General features: G+C 42.7%; 1 protein-coding gene and 1 long non-coding RNA gene across 8 annotated transcripts in view; one reads left to right on the plus strand and one right to left on the minus strand.

The window, feature by feature from the left end:
• The window catches only part of LOC309864645 (sterile alpha motif domain-containing protein 5), a 909,922-nt gene that overhangs the window by 177,402 nt on the left and 712,406 nt on the right, over positions 1–20,114 (minus strand). The window lies entirely within an intron of this gene.
• Positions 4,740–6,767, plus strand: LOC309864246. Its single transcript, XR_014311412.1, has 2 exons — positions 4,740–5,190; positions 6,564–6,767. It is a non-coding gene; the product is annotated as an uncharacterized lncRNA (long non-coding RNA).

A 20,114-nucleotide genomic window follows, 5' to 3' on the forward strand; every position in this document is an offset into this window, starting at 1 on the left:
AGGAAGAAGTTCCAGTTTTATCCTTTTGTGTGTGGATATCGGTGTATTGTAACATCTCTCCCTTCTCCCACTGAATTGTCCTGGGATTCTCACTGAAAACCAACTGCTGGATTCAGTTCGTTAAAATTTTGTTGAGGATTTTTACGACTTTATTCATATATGATATGAATATTAGGTGTGTGTCTATATTCATATAGAAAACATGAATGTAAGAAACACTGGTTGTAGGTTTTTTTTACAGTGTCTTTGGTTTTGATATCAGGGTAACACTGGCTTTATTGTATGACCTTAGAATGAGTTGAGCAGTGTTTTTCCTCTTCTGTTTTTTGAAAGAGTTTGGGAAGGATAGGTATTCATTCTTTGAATGTTTTGTTGAGTTCAACAGTAGATCCACCTGGCCTTGGATCTTTGTGAAAAGTTTTAAAATCACTATTTTAATATCTTATTTATTACAAGAATATTCATGTTTTCTATTTCTTCTTGAGTCTTTTTTAGTTAACTTGTATCTTTCTAGGAATTTGTCATTTCATTTATCTAATTTTGGGTGAATAGTTGTTCACAACATTCCTTTATAATTCTTATTTCTGTAAGGTGGGTGGTGATGGCCTTCCTTTCATTTTTAATTTTAATTATTTAAGTCTTCTCTCCTTTTTTAGCTTGATCAGGTTAGCTAAAATTTTGTCAGCTTTTTTGATGTCATCAAAGAACCAACTTTTAATTTCATTGGTTTTCTTTATTGTTTTTCTATTCTCTATTTTATTTATTTCTGCTCTAGTCTTACATTTCATCCCTTCTGATTGCTTTGGGTTTAATTTGCTCTTTTTCTAAATTCTTAAAATGGGAGATTTTCTTGTGGACTTGAGATCTCTCCTCTTTTTTTTTTTATTTTTGAGATTTTATTTATTTATTTGAGAGAGAGAGAAGAGAGCAAGCACAAAGCAGGGGGAGCAGTGGGCTGGGGGACAAGTGAGCCCAATACAGGACTCAATCCCAGAACCCTGGGATCATGACCTGAGCTGAAGGCAGATGCTTAACTGAGCCACACTGTGTCCCTCTTCTTTTTTCAATGTAGACATTTGTAGCTCTAAATTGCATTTTAAGCACTGTTTTAGCTGCATCACATAAATTCTGTTATGCTCTATTGTTTTATTTCATCTCAAGACATTTTCAAAATTTCCTTGTGATTTCCTCTTTAATCCATTGGTTTTTTGTTTGTATGTTTGTTTTTATAAGTGTGCTGTTTACTTTTCCCATATACGTGAATCTGTCTCCCAAATTTTCTTCTGCAGTTGATCCATCATGGCCAGAAAATGTATTTGTATGATTTCAATTCTTTTAATTGGGTCTTTTTATATGGCTTAATATATGGCCCATCCTAAACAATGTTTCATTTGTGCATGAGATAAATACGTATTCTGTTGCTGTTGGATGGAGCCATGCTTTTAGTTGTTATTCAAGTTTAAAGTACAAAGGTGCCTGGAATCAAACACATTTTTATCTTCTTCACCTTATCCATGGTCAAACTGGGAGAAGAATAGTTGCAATCATTTGTTACTATCTATATACAGATACATAGCTGTATGTAAATATAGATTATTTTATGCAGTGTGGAGACACATAAATTTGAGAATGAGGAAGCCTGAAGTAATAAAAACACCGTGGGTCTAAGATTTCCAACTCCAACTTTCTGACAAAAACATAGAGGCAAATTCTAGAAAATTAGTAATGGATTCTACTATTCTGAAGATCCTCTCAGATGTTAAAATAGTAGGCAAATTACTTAACGTCTCTGCTTTTCTCTTTGATCCTCTCTGTTAATTAAGATCATAACAGATCTAGGTGCTTAAGGGTCTTGGGAAAGTTAAATGACAAATGTTTGGGTTAAGAAAAGAGATAAAAATGATATAGCCAGTGTTAGGCACATTATAATTATGTCAGTTGTTTATTTTTATTTATTTCATTTTTAAATTATTTTATCTTAGTTCTTGAAGATTTGTTTATTTCATTTGAGAGAGAAAGAAAGAGTGAGACAGAGAGAAAGGGAGGGCTGGAGGGGCAGAGGGAGAGAGAGAGTCTTAAGCAGACTCTGTGCTCTGGGCAGAGCCCAACACTGGGCTCGATCTCTGGAACCTAAGATGATGACCTGAGCTGAAACCAAGCGACTAGCCAGACACCCATAATGATTTTATTTTTAAGTAATCTCTACACCCAGAATGGGGCTTGAACTTATGACCCCAAGATCAAGACTCCTATGCTCCACCAACTGAGCCAGCTAGGCGCCCTTAGGTCAGCTATGTTTAAATACAGATGTTATTTAGATACAGAATGTTAGTTTATCTTAGATATAGAAATTGCGATTACCAGTAATAAAGCTCTTTTTCTTCCCTCAGGTAAAAAGTACAAGAAATTCTTCTTTACAAAGCTGCAGGTTTTTTTTTTTTTTAAACTTTGGCCTTATTACCTTGTTCTGGGAGGCAAAGAGAGTTTTTGTTGTTGTTGTTTTAAAGCTTTTTTGGTTAGTTTGTTTGTTTTTAAGTAATCTCTACACCCAACATAGGGCTCGAACTTAGAGGTTCCCAGTGACTGAGCAATCCAGGCACCCCCGTTTTGTTTTGTATTTTTTTAGCCAGACCCCTGAACCCCTGAAACTTAATCTAGGGCACCCAAAAATGCTGGACCATTTGGTGAGGATGTTATAGAGGGGAATAAGCATCTCATGGATGCCGAAGGTCAGACTAGTAACTATAAATGTCTTTCCAACCTTGAGAGAGGCAATAGAGGTTATGAAAATGAGTATTAGCATAAAATTATCTTGTGAATCTGATCATACTAATGAAAAAGGGACACATTAATCAATTTATTTCTTGGAACGATATTAAAGTTTTAAGCCTTCTATATTCCATTTACTAAACCACTTCTGACAGCATGCTATGGTAATGTAGTCATAGGAAAGAGTTAATTCATTTCTACCCAAAAGCAATTTACTACCTCTCAAGTGTGAGTAAGAACAACAATGTGTTGCTAAGCAGATATCCATGCATCAATGGAAATGGGCCCCAGAAACTCAAAGTTTCATTTCCTCTCGAACTTCTTGACAATTCTCTGCTCCTGAAAACCTCAACCCAAAAGTAGGGGGGAGGTGGGGACAGGCACCTGTAAATTTATTATGATTTAAGATTTGAGACTTTGTAACTAAACATTCTGAATGACTGTACTGCTTTTTCTGCTCTCCCAGTGCAGTTGGACCTCTCACCACAAAGGCTTCTTAAATGGATACAATTTTCAGGCATAAAACCCCACAGAGCTTTTTAAAGGACTTAAATGATGGAGGTATAATTCTTATAGCGCCAATCAATGTTGAAAAAATAAATATCCATCTCTTAAGTCTAAATTATGAAAAAGAAATCCTTTTTTAAAAGTAATCCCCATGCTCAACATGGGGCTCGAACTCATGACCCTGAGATCAAAAGTCACATGGTCTTCCAACTAAGCCAGCCAGATACCCTGAAAAAGAAACTTTTACAATGTCAGATTGCTCCCTAACATATTACGAAGCCTCCTGGAATTTGCTATAGTTTAAAAATCACACACATCCTCATAAAAACATTCTCCAGAATGTAAAGTCCAAGAGGATGGAGAAGTTCATTTACTTCTCTGATGCCCCCAAACACCTCCAGCAGAGTCTAGCATAAAGTGAGTGCTCCGTGAGCAATTGTTAAAGGAATTCCTTCCTTTAACACGTGAAAATTTAAATACAAAATAGTTCAAATGCTCACACAAACTTCTGTGTGCTTTATTTATGAATTACTTAATCATATTTCAACTCAGAAGAAAATATGATTATCTGCTGGTTCTCTGATAGCAGATATATAGACTGATTTGAAGTCAGAAATTGTCAGGTGTTCCACTGCTCAGTTCGGAAGAGCCTGTGACTCTTGTTCTTGGGGATGTGAGTTTGAGCTCTGTGTTTGGTGTAGAGATCACTTTAGATAAATACAACTTAAAAAAATAACAAAGTGGGAAATTGCCAAATAAGAAATTATGGTAAAATTTGTTTCCGTTCAATAAGTCATTTTATTTTCTTTTAATGACTGTTATTGCCCTTAAAACCTATAAATTATAGCCATGTACTAGTTTTCCTGAAGGAAGTGTTACATTGATGTTTCTTTCTTTTTTTTTAAGTAGACTTCTCTCTCTCTCTCTCTCTCTTTTTTCTTTTTTTTTACAGATTTTATTTATTTATTTGACAGAGAGAGAGCAACAGAGCACAAGCAGGGGTGGCAGAGGAAAAGGAAGAAACAGACTCCCTGCTGAGCAGGGAACCCAGTGATCCAGGGATGCTCGATCCCAGGCCCCTGGGATCACGACCTGAGCCCAAGGCAGATGCTTAACCCACTGAATCACCCAGGTGTCCCTACACTGATGTTTCAACAGGGTTACTGGATAAAATATGAATAATTTTTTAGTATGTATATGTCTCAAATATTGTATGGGACCTATGTATGCTAAAAAAACTATTCATTACTATCTGAAACTCAAATTTAACTGAAAATCCTGTATTTTCTTTCTTTAAAAAATTTTTTTAAAGATCTTATTTATTTGACAGAGATCACAAGCAGGCAAGAGAGGCCACAGAGGGAGAGAGGGAGAGAGAGAGAGAGAGGGAAGCAGGCTCCCTGTTGAGCAGAGAGTCTGATGTGGGGCTCGATCCCAGGACCCTGGGACCATGACCTCAGCCGAAGGCAGAGGTTTTAACCCACTGAGCCACCCAGGCACCTCTCTTTCTTTTAAATACGACCACTGTATCTTCAAAGTAAGTATCATTGCTCTCATCTTAAAGTGTGTCACAATCAAATATTGTTGCTTAATATGTAAACCCATAATGGACTATCTTCAAACACAATGTTTTTAGTCCATGGTATTTATCATCATCATTCCTCAGGAACATAAACAAAGTAAGGAAGAAAATGGCTCCCCCAGTGACAGCAGTGGAGTGACTCTCTACAGGGCCTCTCCTTTGTAGTTCTATAAGGTCAGTGGCTCCTGGGGACAGGGCCACACCAGGCCCAGAATCATTTCTCTGTGCAGAATGAACCCTATTCACGTTACAGGCTTTCATCAGTGTGTTCTTCCAGAAGTTTCTTCTCACTTGCGAAGTGTGGTCCTGATCATGTGGAAATACTAGAAATTGTAAGAATTTAGCAACAAGGAAAATTCTCTTCTCCAAGAGCCTTCTTCCCTCAGGTTAACCCTACCAGAGGTTAAAGCCTCTGCAGCTGCAGACCTTTGGCTCTTTGATCTTTGTCTTCACAAGGATGGAAATGGGTGCCTTCAATATTTTGCTAAATTCTCCAAATTCTTTAAACAAGAGGCAAAGTCAGAACCTCTATGCAAGGACTCCCATTCTCAGCATGATTCTTCCCCTGCTCTTATCTCCCTTCTCCAAACTGACCCTAAATGGACACTGAATGTTGTGTTAACTTTGGATAAATGGGGGGGGGGTTGGGGGTCCCAGAGTGCTACTTTTAGAACTGGACAGAGCAATAGTCAAAGCTGATGGTCTTCAGGTCAGTTACTCAACAGCACTGAACTTCAGTCTTCCCATCAGTCAAGGGAGGCTAGAAGTACCATGGAGTCCATGAGGTCATGTGAGATATTGGTGTAAAGTGCCCAAGACGTAAATGCTAATTAAATGTTACTATTATTATTATTATTTTTAAGATTTTATTTATTTATTTGACAGAGATCACAAGTAGACAGAGAGGCAGGCAGAGAGAAAGGGGGAAGCAGGCTTCCCGCGGAGCAGAGAGCCTGATGCGGGGCTCGATCCCAGGACCCTGAGATCATAACCTGAGCCAAAGGCAGAGGCTTTAACCCACTGAGCCACCCAGGCGCCACAAATGTTACTATTATTAATATAAAAATATGTATTTAAGGATATACAAATATTCATAGAAATTTGCTTTTGAATCAGTAGTCTCTCTCTTACAGTAGTGAGGATCTCCAACAGGTTTTCATGGGAATTCAATAAAGGCTTAATCAAGTCAACACATATAGGAAGTGGTATTAGAGTAATATAGAAATTTAAATTTCATTTTTTTTTTAAGAACTCTCAGCTGTTGGCTTCCCAATGCTTACAGAAGGATGACCAGCCCTGCAGTGTTATTGTCTCTGTTGCCTTAGCACAGAGGATGGAACACACTGTGTTAGGATGTCAAAGGGTAGTGATTTCACAAAGAGGCAGGGTGGGGGGGGGGTGTTACAGATGAGGTGCTGCTGTGATCAGGCTACCCTCACCTGCGTTGGGGTCTGTAGGAGAAAGCGAGGCCGGGAAGAATTTTGTACTACTCTCCTGGCATTCTTCTTTAAGTAGGGGAAAGTGCACTTTGACTTGTCTCCACCTGTGTGCTGACCATTTGCTTAATTTGAATGTGCCACTGAGAAGATGCCTCTCTCTCCCATGGGACTGTTACCTAGTCGATCAGGACTGAAGTCAAAAAGAAGTCAAAAGACTTAGTGCTGTTGTTAGTTTCACGTTTTCTCCATTTTTCCCTGTCTCCAAGGGAGAAGAAGCGGGGTTAAGGACAGAAATCAGCGTCTGGAATCTGCTCACCCAAGAATAATGGATCTATTCTGCTCAAAAAATGCCTCGATTGTTGATTTGTTTACTTCAGCTCCTTTTCTGAAGGAGAATATCAGAATTTTGGGGACAAAGCAAAATTGGGAGCAAGGAGGGAGAGAGAAAAATGAGAGAGAGAGAGAGAAAGGAAACATGCCTGCATGTGTGCAAACAGAGAGCTCTTTTCTCCAAAGGGTTCAAAATGCCCCAGCAATGAGCCTGCTCACCCGGCTGAGGGTTACTTTTTCCCCAAAGCTGACTTATGCCATCATCCAAGTGGCTAGCTGGGAATGTGGCTGCTCATTTACTTCGTTATCCCGGGACTTTCTTCGTTCATCTATATGAAGACATTGGAGGAGACACAATCCCAGATTTTTCCAGATCTAAGAATGCTCTTATTATGTTATTGAAATAGGAACTGTGGACTAGAATGTCCCATAATCAAAGCAAAAGCAGCCCTGTGTGCGTGAAAATGTCCTCTTAGTACAGAGGACTTACTAGGCATTTATGGGATTTTTCTTTGCCTATTTCAAAAGTAGGAACCAGATTCTATGTCTGTGCTGGTTGGTTTTAAATCCCATTTTATGGAAAAGGTAAATGTCAGCTACTGTGTAGCAATGTGTAGCACAGAGAGCTGAGGCTAGAAGCTCAAATACCCTTTTGAGTCACCTGTTTAGAAAGAAACTTGGTGCTTTTTCCAGGTTTTCCACCCCACCCCCCAGAAGATATAAGGGCAATTCTAATTTTCAAGCCAATTCTTTGCTCTGCCCTTTCTCCATTATCAATAGGGACTTGGGGTTTAATTAGGCAAGCTGAGGGTCACAGGATGCCACTGCTAGTTATCAGGTTATTATTTAAAGGTGAGCATTAGCAATTCCATGCTTCATGCAATCTTTCTGTATATATACATATATAAAGGTAACAGCAACCACCATGTATTCAGTTCTTGGTTATGTTCTGGGAAGTGTTCTAAGTAAGTATTTTACCAGTTGTAACTCAATCATCCTACATCTTGGTGAGAAAGGACCAATATACTATCATCTCTGTTTGGACTTCACCCAGTGAGAAAGGACCCCAGCATCTCAGTACTTCCCCCAGTAAGGGAAGGATCCAAGATTTGTACAATTCTGACCCTGAAGTTTGCACTTGCAACCATTCCTGGATTCTGCCACTGATCTCTGTTAGATCACCAGCGCTATGACAGTTTCCTGGCTGCGTGGCCTCGTTCATGTTCCTGTCTGCCTTCTCACATGGCCAACACTTCCGCGAAGGAATTTGTGGTCCTGGACCTGCATGTCTCCTTGCAAAATCTGAGTGCACCACCCCACGTATAAGTGAATGTCCAGCACCACGTGGGTATCTTTGCTTGACAGTCAGCCTAGGTGTGGCAGACAAAGGCACGTCATGCTTTCCGGAGAAGAGAGTCCCACTTGGCCTTCCCAGAGCCATTCCGAGGACCCTATTAGAAGTCACAGGATTTTCCTAGAAACATTCAGCCATCCAAATTAGGCTAGTGTCTATGTCTCAGGTTTCCCTTGCTCCGTGATGAATCTTCATGCTCTCTGAGTGTGTAAGAATAGCAAATATTTCCGAAGTTCGGGTAAGGACTAGACCTTCCCTTTTCCTCCTCCCCAGATGAGTGGCATGGCCATCCTAAGGTCAGGACTGACAGCACAGCGGGCAGAGAATGGGCAGCACAGTGTTTTGTGACCTGTGGCGAGCTCTGGCTGATGGCTTCCTCTGGATTTCTAACTTGCTGTGCCTTTTAGGCAGGCTAAGGGCGCTGGCATGCACATTTCAGGAAGTTTGGATACTAGCATCAGTGGCATAAATGAGATTTTTCAAATTCCCCTCTCCCTTCCCTCCCCCTCCACGGCTAGCCAGCTCTCTGGCTCCAGCATCTGCTGTGCAGCCTGGGAGAGAGCAGCTGTAGAGAAGGGCTGGGGTTCCGGGTGCAGGGGACAGCAGCTGCTCACGGTGCTGCCTGGTGTCCACTCCAGGCGAGTGGAGTCCCAAGACTCCCCTAAAACCCTTGCAAGGCAATCACTGAACTTCATTCTGAAGGGAAGAACACAGACGGTCCTAGTACTCTTCCTCAAACTGGGCATTTAGCCGACAGAGGCATGTAAGCCAACCGACGGCGGGGGGGCGAGGGGCCTGTCAGAGGCTACAGAGTACCCGCTGCATGCAAGGGGCCACAGAAAAAGAAAAAAGGGCTTCCCTTCTCTCCACTACTAGCCCGGGGGAGATTTGTTTCTGAGCATCCCTGAAGGGTCATCGTTAACATCACTGAACACCTGTAGGGTCTGGATCCTCTAGGGTTTGCAAGGCGCTCTGTGGCCACTTTGTTAGGACCTCTACCCAGGGTCAGTGCATGCTTCTAGGTTCTTAAAGATCATGGAAGATCTAATTCACCTCCCTGGATGGCTGTTGGTTTGAGTAGACCTTTTACAGCCTGGCCTAGAGCCTGTGGTTGATTGAACTCACTATCAGTCACCTTTGTTGCTCAGCCCAGAGGCTAATTTGCTGGAGAAAGGAGCCAAAACTTAGCTTTGGCTACAGCTACTTCCAGAGTGACTGGGGCCCCTGAAACTCATTGCTAGAGTCCTTCACAGGTCTCTCCCAGGTGCAGGGACATCTAGAGACTTCTTTGGAGTTCTAGAGCCTACCGGCCAGGGCACTCAGGGGAGACAGAAGGCTGAGTTTTGCTGATACCTGTAGTAATACCCATGCACCAACAAAAATCCCATTTTGCAGATGGCTCCTTAGCCATATTCCAGGATGAAACAGGGGAACTGCGTGTCACCCTCTGCTTGTGGCAGGGGAGACAGATGAGCTCAGAACTCAGGGCAGAGTGTAGTTTAAAACTTAAAAAAAAAAAAAAAATGAATTAGATAATCATTCAAATTGGATGGCTTATTTATATAGCTCCCTGAGGCAGGAAATAAGAATAAACTGTTTCTTCCAGCTGCATGAGTCTATGAAAAGATCATCAGAGAAGAGCTCTATCTACCTTCTAATCTCAAGTAACACTTAAAAACACTTCATTAAGTACATTTTACAAAGGTAGTTCCTTCCTGCTCCCTATTCAGTGCTTTTTTTTTTTTCTTTGCCTGATTTTGTTACCAACGTTTCAGATGCTGATTGGTCTATTTCGGGAGGAACTTAAAATAACCGAATTCCTTTCAATACTGGCATTTATTTTTCTTGGTTCTAAACTTTGTTCTATGCCACAGATTTTTTAGTTCTTTTCCTTTTACTATCCCCAACAGCCCCCTGGAAAACCAGCAGACAAGGATAAGAATTACAATAAATAGTGTATGCCCCAAGCCGCGGCTTTCTTATTCTTAGCTCTTATTTTTGGCTTTCATTTGATTTTAAAGAGCATTTCATACTCGCTAGACTGGGCACGCCTTGCCCTCCCTCCATTTCACTTGTCCCCCCGACCCCAAGAGTCGGCTTTGCTTAGCATTCTTGGAGACAGCTTAGCCTACCTCATCACAGAAGGTGGATGGTTCTTGTGATTCAGAGGCACTGAGGATGGACAGATGGACAGATGCACGCAAGGAACTTCTATTACTCATATCAGATTGAAGCCCATGGAATCGCCTATAGGACCATTTTTGACCTATACAAATAAATTCATATGGTTTAAACTAAAATGTAGGGGTTTGAGGCTCATATTCATACAGGGAACCATAATTCTCCTGTAAGCACCATTCAGGGGGAAAGAATAAGATGGTCTTCCCTCTTTGGCAGGCTATGTTGGGACTGAATACCACATTTTTCTAAAGATGATAATTGCTAGCATTTGCTGGACAGTCCTGCCTCCTCTTCTGTAACCCTAGCTTCCGTTCCATGAGGTGGGAATTAGGACTTCCATTTCACATATTGGAATAGGCTCAGAGAGGCTGAGTAAAGGTAGGCCTGCCTGTTCAATGCTCTTGAACTTTCCTACTCTACTAGCCAGCCTCCTGTTTGCACTAACCCCTTGCTCTTTTTTAAAGCTCTTCCTGGGGCTCAGTCTGTTAAATGGTTAAGTGTATGCCTTCAACTCAGGTCATGATCTCAGGAACATGGGATCGAGTCCCTGTTTGTGTGCTCCCTTGTTTTCTGTCAAATAAATAAATGTTAAAAAACAAGCAAACAAACAAACAAAAAAAAACCCACAAAAGCTCTTCCTAATATTCCTCTTCACCTGACTTTGTCTCAAATAAGTATAGGCAAATGGTCTACCCCTTGATCCTCACAGGACCCTAATTGCCCAAGATATGGCCATGATGCCTCTCTGCTGATAAGGAAACTGTAGGAAGTGCCATTTATTTATCAACTGATGGTCCCTCATTTCTTCAAGTAGAAATGCTTCAACAATTGTGAATTTTTTAAAGTTGTAGACAAAAGACCCATTTGTATGTGTTATAAATGGACTGGGAAGCCAGAGCACAAATGTATCGTGCTCACAGACGCCATCAAATAAAATCTAAGAAATTAAATTAATCTGACATACTTAACGAAGTACATAATCATTATTATGTTTCATGGTAATTAAGGAATAAATGGAATGCATTCCACGTAAGTGACTGTAATTGGCTTGATGGTACACAGTCAAGCCAAATTTTTAGGTTTTTCTCTTACCACACTTAGTTTTGTCAGATTTAGAGAAGGGGTTGGTGTGGGACACTGTCCCCGATGTCATGTGTCATTCAATTGTCACCATCATTACGTGCACTGACTGGCCCAGGTGTGGCTTTTACACTCCTTCCTTCAGCGTTTAGGGTCGCCTTGTTCCCTCCTTCTCTGAACCCTAGCCTGGGGTAGCTGCTTCTTGGGTTGGGGCCATGCTCCTTGTACCTCTCAGCTTCTGGGCTTCTCCCACCCCCATGCTTGGAAGGTCTCCTTCAGCAGTTGCTGAAGTGGTGATTTCCTCTCCCCTTGGATGTCCTGGATGCCGAACTTTTGAAGACACTCATTCCTGGGCTCCCTCTGATGTTGTGGATGGGAGAGATGCTGGGGTTAGTGTGAGAGACCATGAAACAGAGCTGCAGGAAGGGGAAGGCAAGGCTTATGTCTGGACTGCCGGCTGAGTGTGGGATTTCATCCTATCCTGTTGGTTTAAACCAAGGGGAATTTATGGGACCCCATAACTGAAATATCAATAGCAGTCCAGTGTTTGGGGATGTCCTTGTGGGATCTCTGTGACTCTCCTTACCTAAGCTCTGCTTTCCTCTGTGCTGCTTTAATCATAGGCAGGCAGTTCTGTGTGGTGGGAAGATAGTCATCAGTAGAACCAGGATTCAATCAACCATCTTAGAAACTAGAGAGGAAAGAACCTCTTCTTCAGGAGTCCCAGCAAAATTCCTGAGATCAGCTCCGATCTGCTGGGCCCTTCCCTGAACCAAGCAGAAAGGCCGTGGGAATGTGATGGTCTAATGGACCACAAGACCTCCATCCTGGGGACATCTAAAGATGGGTTTAGTTCCATTTGACCACATAGACTGATAAGGGGCAATAGTGGGCAGCAAAGGACAATCGGATGCTGTTACCAAAAAAGGGAGAATAGAGCGGGGAGGTGGAAATTACAGATGTCAACCTGAGCTGGTGAAAAGGAGGGCAGAAGGCCCCTGCAAAATGGCCTCAGAGTCCCTGTATCTGGAGATTTGGCTCAGAGAACAGGGAGGGTTAGGATTCTGGGAAACAGAAGAGATGGAGTAGATCTGATCTCAGTGACCCAGGCTACCTACTGAGTGAATCATTCAACACTTAAGCTGAGCAGTTTTACTTTCTTACCCCTTAAAACATCTCCCTCAACTGCATGATGTTATTTGAAATTTCTTTAACCATGGACAATCCTTTCCTCTAGAAATGGAGATGATGGATTGAGGTATCAACATACTAGGAAAGGTGATACGAGCTATAGAGGAAATGCAGCCACAGTAGAAAGGAGAACATTATAGCATGCTCTCTTTTGAGAAGGAAAGAGAATGAAAAAGCAGCAGGCTCAAGAGGATGGCATTCCCAGACAAAAGAAAGAAGAACTTTAGGTGATTAAGGGCAGGAGTGAGTTGACACTGACTTCCCAGATCTGTCAACATCAACCCAGCTGGCTGAACACGAACAGTGGCCACAAAACTCACCCAAGTGGAAATGCTATTACATAGCATGTGTTTGCTATTGACCCTTTCACTTTGAAAGCTTTTCAGTTTATTGATAAGAAACAAACGTTCCATATTTGTTCTGGATTGAGAAATCTCAGTAGCCTGGACAATCTTGATCCATTTAGGCCATAAAGCAAGCCAGTGAAAGGAATGTGAGATAAAATATGCTAGGGGCGAAATTCACTGACTCTTAGCCAAATTAAGAGCCTTGGCATTTCTTTCTTTCTTTTTAAGATTTTATTTATTTGACAGAGAGAGAGAGAGATCACAAGTAGGCAGAGAGGCAGGCGGGGGACGGGGGGAAGCAGGCTCCCCACTGAGCAGAGAGCCTGATGCAGGACTCAATCCCAGGACCTGAGATCATGACCTGAACTGAAGGCAGAGGCTTTAACCCACTGAGCCACCCAGGTGCCCCAGCCTTGGCATTTCTTCATAAAGTTAAACATTTTTTGTTTTCCTTTTCTGATGTCATTTGCATTTTGATAAATAGGACTTAGACTATCTTAAGCCTTATTCCAGAAAAGCAAATAGTCCAAGTTTTGATAACCCTTTAAGGTTCAGAAATTGCAGGAATTTGGGTTTAGTTGATATTGAAAAGACATTGAAAAATGATACATCATGCCTCTTCAGTGTGACGTCACCTAAATTGCACTTTCTGTGAATGAAAGAGTGTTTGGGGGCCGATCCTTCTGACGACTTGGCTCCAGGCTTGACCAGGTGGGTCAGAACACTTCATGATATTCTGGTGGTCTCCCAAGGGGGGCCAGTAATGTGACAGCAAAGTAAGTGCCATCATGCTCACAAGTGTTTTTATGATATGAAAAATACATGAAAGGTCATGAACAATATTTTAAAATGTCCATAAAGAGAATGAGTACCACACACAAAGAATTAATTCCCCTATACTTGTATAAGAAGAAGTGATATTATTATGGTCATTTCTGGACCCTCTGCTCTGACACTACATGTTGAACAACAGGAAAACATCTGGGATGGTGGAGGGATAGGATCACGTAGAGAAAAAAGCAGTCTGGAGGATCAGATGCCTTATCCCCTCTTTCATAAAACATTAAAATCTATAGTAACAACTTTTTAGTTAATTCCTAGTTCTTAGCTGGGAGAGAGAAGGGAAATTCTTACCCATCTATCTGGAAATCAGAGACTTAGAAGCTCAGGGTGTTGGTTGTAATCATGGATCAAAACTGGACATCGGGGGCGCCTGGGTGGCTCAGTCAGTTAAGCATCTGCCTTCGACTCAGGTCATGATCCCAGGACGCTGGGATCAAGCCCCCATGGTGGGGCTCCCTGCTCAGTGGAGAGCCTGTTTTTCCTTCTCCCTCTGCCCCCCTCCCACTCATGATCACGCTTTCCTTCTCAAATTCTCGAATAAAATCTTAAAGAAGAAAAAACTTAACATTGTATTAAAATGTGGGCTTTCCTCACAGAGCTTATGGCTTTTGTTTTCATTCACAGTTGCTCTCTAACAAGTGTGTGCAGGCAGGACAAATATATTTGTATATACATATATATATACACACACAATACTATATATATATGTATATGCATACATACATACACACACACACATATATATAAAATATATTGAGCGAAGTAGCATCTCCCACCCCCCCACCCAACATATAATCCTCATTGTGCTTATTTTTAGGTTCCTGCTTTTCAGATTATCAGTAACAATTATCTCTGATAACTGTTAACAAGTCTCTGAAGCTAATTGGGCATGAAAAGAAATCTTCGCATAAAAGCCTTCTTGTTAAGCTTGTTCTGGACAATGGCCAAGGTTACCATTTTACCATGGGCTCCTGTGAAGAGCCGGGGTGCCCCCACCCAAATCTGCTGGACAAGTCTGGAGACTCCTGGGCCACCCCCACCCCCACTCTACTCCCCCCAAGTCTAACCACTTCACCACTTCACTGCCTTTTACCCACAAGTCAACAGGAAAGGAAAACAGTGACAAAGAGGAGGATAGAGCTCTAGGAGGGAGACCTGTGCTGTCTTTACACCTGAATGGGCCAATGGCCCTGTCTACACAAGGTTCACCATGCTTCCCCAACCCTGAGTCAACACGAGCAGCTTCCCTCCCTCTTCTTTTCTTGCCTACTAGGAACTCAAAGTATAAAGTGCTTCTCAAATTATGGAGCCTGTCAGGTGACCTGGAGTGGGAATGAACCCAATCAATCCCTTGAAACTGACCTTGTGTCCTGGATTGTGTTTGCAGAGTAAGAGAGAGAAATTGCAAACTGGGTGAAATCCAGCCTCCCCGGTAGCCTAAAGGCTGGAAGGTGAGCTCTCCCTGGTCCAGCTTGCGTGGGGACCCTGGGCTTTGATGTCAATGCTGGGGGCAACATGCTGTGTTTGCATTTAGAAGAAGCTGAGAACCAGAGAGATTTTAGAGATTTTCACCTAACTGTGACTGGGTCATTTTTCTGATGGCCCCACACTGGTGAGTGTGTGCCTGTGTGTTTGGGGGGGGTGGTGTTCTCTGTGTGTCTGTGTCTAGGGTTGGCAGGATTGGCTGTGAGGTATGAAGCTGTAGAGTGTGATGTTATTCCCGAAATCAGGGAAAGGTGAGGGGGAAACTTGTGGGTGGTAGATCAGAAACAAAGCACTGGGAGGATTTCTCTTTTTCTTTTCTTTCTTTCTTTCTTTTTTTAAAAGACTTTATTTATTTATTTGACAGAGAGAGAGAGAGAGATCACAAGTAGGCAGAGAGGCAGGCAGAGAGAGAGGAGGGAAGCAGACTCCCTGTTGAGCAGAGAGCCCCATGCAGGGCTCGATCCCAGGACCCTGAGATTATGACCTGAGCCAAAGGCAGAGGCTTAACCCACTGAGCCACCCAGGTGCTCCAGGGAGGATTTTTCTAAGCTGGGAGATTACTCCTGCTTTAGGTAAAGAGGAATATCTTGTTCATTCCCCTCCCTCAGTTTATTTTATCATTTTTGATTGCATTGAGTTTTAATGAGTTGATCTTCAAGACATCTGTGTGCTGTTTCTTTTTAAGCCCATAGCAGAGGAGACAGCTCTGTGTTTCTGCGAGTGACAGGACTGTGACTTCTATGATCCTCTTCTCGAGGGAACAGCCATGAGGGCTCATCTCACAGGCAAATCCCTGGACTTGGTTGGCCACTGACTTTGCTTTTTCTAAGTGATTGAAAAGGACACTTGACACACACTCCCTCTTTAGAGATCAAGTTATAATTAAATCCAGGAAAACTCTGCCAGCTGGAGCCCACAGGTTTCGAGTTGGGTATTTGTTTTTGCAAAAGCCCACAGCCATAGTGTCCTATGTTCCTGGCATGGGCGCGACAACGTAGGTGATCGTGAAATATTTGTTCTGTCTACAGCATGTTTTGCTCGGCGAAAATGAAAGCCCACCAGGCAAGTAAACTTGCTTTGAATACAGATGTAAGCATTTTCTCACAAAAATGAAGCCCTATTTTTTCCAGACAGGACGAAAGGTTAGTCTGATATGGCGCCAATAAACAAGAAACCGTAACTAAGTAGATAAGAATAGGTAAACACAAATGGCTCAGGAGAAAGGAGCTGTCTGGTGGGGTGCCAGTGTGAAGCCAGATTTAACAGCTTCATCAAAGGGGATGTGTTAAAGGCTCATTAACTAAATTTACAAATGATACCCAACTGGGAGGTGTTGTAAACAACAGAGGCATACACACGCACGTGCGTGCACACACACACACACACACACACACACACTAATTACATACACACACTCACACCAAACAGGAAGTGAAGTAACAGCTTGGAAAACAGATAGAAGATAAAATAATTTTAAAGGCAGGTGTTTAAAGAAAACATTAACATAGATTGAATATGGAATTAGGCAACAACCTGAGAAGAACAAGTCGCGGTCTCTGATGAATGTCAGAGGGACGCTGCAGATGGCAGGAGGGGAGTCTGTGCCCATGTGGCAGGGGGTATGCGCAGCCACAGGGAATCCTGGAAAAGATCTGAGACGCTCAGAAGGAGAGAGAGCAGAGGTCACTGGAAACCAACAGAGACAGATGCGTGATTGAAGAACGCTTGAGTGTAATATGCTGCCACGTCCTTAATGTTTGTTCCTAGAGCACCCCTAATTCATAGGATTCATTGACCCAGACCACACCATGGACCTTGAGCGTGGAGGAAGGATCACATGGGACCATGTTGGCACCCACAGCCAGCCCACTGATTCTTGAGAGACCATTAGGAGCGGACCCCTAAGCTATCATGCTGGCTGTTGCACTGACATCTTGAGAAAAAAGCAGTACAGTCTAGATCTTGAGCTCCATCATGATGGCATCAGAGACCCAGGACAAGTACAGCCTGTGGACTCATGTCCCATCCCTGAATGTGACCTTCTGGGCTTCCCTCTGTATAGGCTCTCAGTACAGCATGGGGCTGACAGAGCACCTGGAGAAAAGGCAGAGGGGGAGAGGAGACTGGGTGATGGCACACCTGGGTTGTAATTCTGCTACTGCTGCTAAATGTTTGTGTGACCATGGGCTTGTCTTGGACCTCCCTGGGTTTCAGTTCCCTAGTAAGATCAGAATTCCCTCCAGGAGAATCCATGAATTGGCTTCAGGGAAGTCTTAAAATCCCTCGATATTTGCCACTATTTTCTGTGAATGGGCATATGTGCACTTCTTAGAGGAAGGACATCTTCTTTAGGAAGGAATCATATTTTTACAGACGGTCCTCATGCAAAAAAGTGAACAACCATTGACCATTGCTAGATTATTGGTAAGGTTTGCTCTTGAGCTAAACTTTAATCCCTCACCCATATAACCCCTTGAATCTCTAACCCACATAAGTAACCAGAGGCTGGTCCTAGAGAAAGGCACCCGAGGCACCTGATCATCACAAGTCACCAAATCTATAATCCAGACATAGGATCACCTCGATTGGATGTGTTCAGAATGAAAATGGTCAGAGGCCCTGTGCTCAGTTGGTTAGAACACGGGAAATGCAAGTCCAGGGTTGCCTGTCTGATAACATGTCTAGACCATTTCACTTTTCATTTGGAAAGTCAATAAAAGGGGGAGAAACTTCTATCAGAATCCCCTGTATGAGATCTTACTCTGAAATCTTCAAACCCAAGAAAAATTTTGGAAAAGAGAAAAATACATAGCCTTTCACCGCTTTTGGAAAAGCATCAACTGTAATGTCAATATCACTCCCTCAGCAAAAGCTTATAAAGGGTTTATTGGCTACCACCCTGGCAAATAGCTTTCCTTCGGCTCCCAAACCTTTCCCAGGGCCACCCTATAAAGTAATATTATATACCCCGTGGTGTGCTGGGTGCTTATCTCGTTTAAGCCATGCTACAACTCTAGCAGGTGGATAATATTAGCTTCACCCTCCTTTTCCAGATGAAGAAAAGGGACTTTAGACATGGTGAGGCAACTTTTCTAAGGCTACAGATGGGGAGTACTAGAAGTTATTCAAACGCCGGCAGCCCAACTTAAGACCTTGCTGTGTGGCTCAGCATTTGTGTCTGATTCCTGTGAGTGGGGACAGGAGGTGAGCAGGCTGGGGGTGAGGAGAAGGAGGTAGCGTCACATATGTTTAGTGTGAGCAAATGTCCTTTCTGATATGGGCATCCCATAAATACAATATGGATTGAATATAAAGCTGCTTAAATTTTATCTCCCAACAATTTCCTCAGAAAATGCAGTTGAGGATAGTATGGTTCAAGGCAAAACAAATCTCTCTCCCCTCCAACCCCTCACTCCCCACTTGTTTTCTCTTATTCTCTAACAGAGAGAGCCCATATCCTTGGAGATCTGCTCCTCAAAAAAATCTATGAGAAAGCAGATTGAGAATAATGGCTACCTTTGGGGGTGAGGAGGGCATGTGATAGGGGAAAGATACTGAGTGGCTTTAGTTGTATAAGTAATACACTTTCTTAAGCTGGACCATGAGCCTGTGATTGTTGGTTTATACATTTTTCTCTGAAAAAATCTGAATATCATTAAATCATAAATGAATTTTTTCACAATCTATCTTAAAAAAAAAAAAAAGATTTACTTAGCCTTAAAAAAAGTTCATACCAATTGACTGAGCAGCTCCATTTCTGGGAATCTGTTCTGAGGAAATAATCTGAATCGAGGACAAGGATGTATATGCCAAAAGTCCATCGCAACATTATTTCTAATTAGAAAATCTTGAAATAATTTAAAGAGCCTCACAAAGAATGATTGGACTAATCAGGCTACATTTGTGAGCTGGAATATTACACAGACTTCAAAAAAAGATGCTTACAGAGGGTTTTTATTGGTATGAGGAAATGCATTTGATGAAGTCGTATGTGGAGAAGCAGGATATGAAATTATGCATAAAATAAAATTTCAAAGCTCTGGAAAGGACTTAAAAAAAAAAAAAAGAGAGAGACTGAAAGAAAACAAGGCCCATAGTGAGTGCCTCTGGATTGTGTAACCATGGCCCTTTTGTACTTGTTTCCAAGTCTTAATTTCATACAATTGAGCATGTATTACTTTTATATAATAGAAAAAGTAATTGAAAAAATGGTTCTCCCCATCAAAACTATGCTGGCAGATTCGTGCATCTGCAACTGGGAAGGCTTTTGTCCCTTGTCCTGAAATAGATCCTGTGCCTGCTGCTGACAGACTGTGGCTAACTCTTTGGGCTCTGGGCAGGCACTTCGGGGGTCACGGTGCGGCCCCATCCCCGCTCTTGACTGCTCTTTTTTACAAAAATCTCAAGAACAATTCCTCCTCCAGACAAGTCAGTGTTTCCTGCGCTGCCTCATGTGACTGGAGAGAGATGCGGACAGGCCACTCTGAGACCCGAGTGACTATGTGTGCTTCTGACCACACAGGGAAGAGCTATGGACATGTGAGGTGTTATCTCCCTCTCTCTCTCTCTCACAAACACACACGATATGTGCACGCGCACGCGCGCGCACACACACACACACACACACACACACATATGCTCCCCCCTGGCCTGAGCTACACACACACACACACACACACACACACACTCCCCCTGGCCTGAGCTCCACGGGAGGAAAGTATGTGAGTATGTGGCAGGGGTCCAGGGGCCTCGGTGGCAGCTGTCTTAGGCCCAGGTGGCCGCAGGGCAGCAGTCACAGCTGTGGGGCTGTGCGGCCGCCAGGAGGAGGAAGGGGTTGCTCTGCACTTATCTCTTTCTCCTTCCTGTCCCCTTCTCAGTCCCGCCACTCCACCAGGAGAAAAGTATGGCGCTCGCTATCTGGGGGGTCATGTTCAGCAAAAAGGGAACTACACCCGGGGCTCAGCTGTAAGCCCACTGGAAACCTTCTGGAGTGGGGTCCCCGGACA

Source organism: Mustela nivalis (genome assembly GCF_964662115.1).
Source record: "Mustela nivalis genome assembly, chromosome: 5".
Lineage (NCBI taxonomy): Eukaryota > Metazoa > Chordata > Mammalia > Carnivora > Mustelidae > Mustela > Mustela nivalis.